This window comes from Triticum aestivum, chromosome 6D (genome assembly GCF_018294505.1).
Source record: "Triticum aestivum cultivar Chinese Spring chromosome 6D, IWGSC CS RefSeq v2.1, whole genome shotgun sequence".
Classification (NCBI taxonomy): domain Eukaryota; kingdom Viridiplantae; phylum Streptophyta; class Magnoliopsida; order Poales; family Poaceae; genus Triticum; species Triticum aestivum.
The window spans coordinates 222,816,662-222,820,829 of NC_057811.1; positions in this window are offsets into that span (position 1 = coordinate 222,816,662).

Sequence of the window (4,168 nt, forward strand, 5' to 3'; positions counted from 1 at the left end):
TTCAGTCTAAAAATATGTAGGCATTTGCCAAATTTTAGTCTTAAATATGTAATCTCTTTTTATCCATGTTTGTGCTCCGTAAGGTTTGTACTTGCTTATCCGCATATTAATGAAAAAAAGACAGGCTTTGCCGGGTACTTGTGCATGGATCTTATCCATGCAGAGGAGGAACACCTCTATACTTTTAAGTAAACAAGTTTTCCCGGCAAGCTATCTCGCCGGTGCCTTCCGTTATTGCTGCGGGGCTTGACTTGTCGGGCTTAAACTATAGAAGGGAACCCGCCCCTTGTCGATCCTTGTCTGTCAAATGCCACTAGAACCATCTTGACCGCAATAACGTCTAGATCAAAGAATGGGAGCATAAATGTTTTTAAGGTGAAAAGGTTTCTCTATGCACAAGTTTTCTTCTTACAGAGACACTTATGGATAAAAAGAAACTCGTCTGTTCGGCTTGTTGGGGATCGATATGTAAGCTTGTTTTCCGTCTCTTCTTCTCAGGATCAAGCCCGCGGAAAGAGCCCTGTAGTTAGTGCAGGGGAAAACATGGCAGCATATGACCCAATCTAAATGACCATGGCAAGTTTATGCTAAGCTAATCATGCATGCATGTTTTTAGGGTGCCAGCACTTCATTTTATTATCTGTGCTCAGAGTCTGTGTTTGGCTTTGTACAAAGGGTTACATGCGCATCGGCAAAGCTTGTACAAAAGGGTGGCTGCCAGGGCAGGGCCAGGCAGCCGCGCCTTACGGGCAAAACTTGCGAAGATGCTCAATGTTCCATGAGTTTTGCATTTTGATGCCATCTTTGGTCTTCAGACGGACTGCGCCATGTCTGGTGACTCGTACTACCCGGTAAGGGCCTTCCCACTTCGGCGTCAATTTGTTGCAACCCTTGGCGGGCTGAACACGCCTAAGGACAAGGTCACCTTCCTCAAGGCTCCAGGCATGAACCCTGCGGCTGTGATAGCAGCGCAAGGCTTGCTGGTAGCGTGCAGCACACACAACAGCCTGGAGACGGTCCTGATGGAGCACGGCGTCGTCATGCCGGTGCGGCTCTTTCTCTACTTCATCGTAGTCAAATACTCGAGGTGACCCATATATGAGTTCCATGGGGAGTACTGCTTCTGCCCCATAGACTAGGGAGAAGGGAGTCTGGCCGGTAGCTCAATTTGGTGTCGTACGGAGGGACCAAGGAACCACTGGCAACTCGTCGATCCAGCATGTGCTGCACTTTTGCAGCTTATCAAAAGTCCTTGTCTTGAGCCCATGCAGCACTTCAACGTTCATCCTCTTAGCCTATCAATTGCTCCTGGGATGAGCAACAGAGGCGAATGAAACCTTGCTTCCGAGGGTCTAAACATATTGCATGAAGGCACGACATGTGAATTGGGTGCCATTGTCAATGATAACTCTGGCGGGTACTCCGAAGCGGCACACCAATCCCTTCAAGAACTTGATAGCTGATTGTGCAGTTACCTTCCTCACATGCTCCACTTCCGGCCACTTTGTAAACTTGTCGATTGCAACGTACAAGAATTCAAAGCCCCCGGTAGCACGGGGGAAGGGGCCCAAGATGTCGAGCCCCCAGACCAAAAATGGCCATGATAAAGGGATCGTCTGGAGAGCTTGAGCGGGTTGATGGATGTTCTTGGAGTGGAACAGGCAGGCTTCACATCTGGTGACTAGCTCGATCGCATCTTAGAGGGCCGTGGGCCCATAGAAATCTTGCCGGAAAGCTTTTCCAACCAAGGCTCTTGATCCAATATGGGAGCCGCACATACCCTTGTGTATTTCTGCCAACAGTTCCTTCCCCTCTTCCCGGCAAATGCACTTCAATTTCACATCGTTGAGCCTCCTTCTATATAGTGCATTATCGATAAACTGATACATACTGGCCCTCCGGGCTACTCTTTCAGCTTCTTCTTGCTCTCCGGGAAGTTCTCCGGTTTGGAGGTAGCGGACGATGTGCTGTGCCCATGTTGGAGCTCGTGGCTCGACAACTAGGACCAACGACACCTCCTCACTCATGGGAACGCCTACCTAGACCGCAAGGACTCGTGGTCCTACGGAAGAGTGCAGCTCACCAAGCGAAGTGGGGTTATTCCCGGTAACTTCTCTACAGGGGACCTCTGGAGGTCCTACCGATAAAGACTTGCCGGAGTCCAGCTTCCTCCTTTTCCTAGCCATCATCAACGAAGATATTGATGGTTGTGTCATATGAAGTACAAAGGTCTCTAGTTCCACAGGGAGCTATTGTGCGGCACACTTTGACAAACAATCAGTAGTGCCGTTTTGCGCACATGGCACATGCTCTGTTTGCAATCCGTCAAAGTGTTCCTCCAACCTTCTCACTTCTTCAATGTATGCCTCCATTAATGGACTCTGATAATCTTTGTTAACCTGCCTCACCACAAGATGCGAATCTCCATGGATGATCAACTTCTTGATCCCAAACTCTACTATAATTCCGAGTCCGGCAAGGAGTCCTTCGTATTAAACAGTGTTGTTGGTAGCTTCCTCTTGGGGAAAATGCATTTGGACCACATACTTGAGGTGCCCTCCGGTGGGCGCAACAAGGAGCACGCCAGCCCCTGCACTTTGCAATGAGAAGGCGCCATCAAAGTACACGACCCACTCTTGGGGCGCCTCTTTGCCGGGGATAACTGTTTTGGGTGTATCTTCATCCAGAGTAGGTGTCCATTCTGCAATGAACTCCGCCAGTGCCCTGCTCTAAATGGTTGAGGTACTTTCATACTTCAGATCAAAGCTTGACGACTCTAATGCCATTTCAACTATTCTGCCGGTGGCCTCAAGGTTCCTCAGTATGAGTTTCAAAGGGAAACGATTGACAACCGTGATCTCGTGGGCTTGGAAGTAGTGGCACAGTTTCCTTGAGGTCATGATTAGGCCGAAGACCAATTTCTGCACTCTAGAGTACCTTGACCTAGCCCCCTGCAACAGGGAGCTAACAAAGTAAACTGGTCACTGCACCACCTTCTTCCTTGTCGTGGCCTTGGAATTGCCTTCGCCATCCTGTTCTTCTTTCTCCTGATCTGTACCCAACCTTGCCACGACTGGTTCAGTTCCTTCTCCAAGGGGAGGACAATAGCTGCGGCTTCTCCTTCATCTACTTCCCGCTGCGCCACTAGCGCTGCACTAACCACTTGATTGGTTGCCGCTAAATATAGCAGCAACGGCTCTTGTGGTTTAGGAGCGACCAAGGTGGGAGCAGAGGAAAGATAGGTTTTTAAGTCCCGCAGTGCTGCTTCTGCCTCCGGGGTCCACTTCATGGGCCCTGCCTTCTTTAGAATTTTGAAGAACGGTAGGGCGCGCTCAGCAGACTTGGAAGTGAACCTACTCAGCGCGGCAACACATCCAGTTAAACGCCTCACGTCCTTGACTGTCCTGAGTGCTTGAATCTGCTCGACCGCTCTCATCTTGTCAGGCTTGGCCTCTATACCCCGGTGATATACAAAGAAGCCAAGTAGCTTGCAGGAGGGAACGCCAAACACACACTTCTCAGGGTTCAATTTGAAGTTGATATTGCGCATGTTAGCAAAGGTTTCTTCCAAGTCCTGAGTAAGCGTTGATTTGTCCTTGTTTTTGACCACTATATCATCCATGTAAGCCTCAATATTCCTGTGCAGCTGAGGCTCAAACACAATTTGCACTGCCCTTGCAAAAGTGGACCCAGCGCTCTTTAACCCAAAGGGCATCCGCACAAAGCAGTATGTGCCACATGGGGTTAGGAACGCGGTCTTCTCCTCGTCTTCCTTAGACACGAATATCTGATGGTACCCAAAGTATGCATCCAAGAAGGAAAGCAGATCGCACCCTGAAGTGGAATCCACAATATGGTCGATACGCGGCAAGGGGAAAGGGTACTTCGGGCATGCCTTGTTCATATCTATGAAGTCTATGCAAAGCCTCCATTTCCCATTCGCCTTACGCACTACCACCAGTTTGGCAACCACGTCAGATGCAACACTCCTATGACCAGACCAGCCGCTTCAAGTTTCTCGATCTCTTTGGTAATGAATTGCTGCTGCTCCAAAGCTTGTTTTTTGACCTTCTGCTTGATGGGCTGAGCATGAGGGCAGACAGCAAGGTGGTGCTCGATTACCTCCCTGGGAATGCCGGGGATGTCAGATGGTTGCCAAGCAAACACA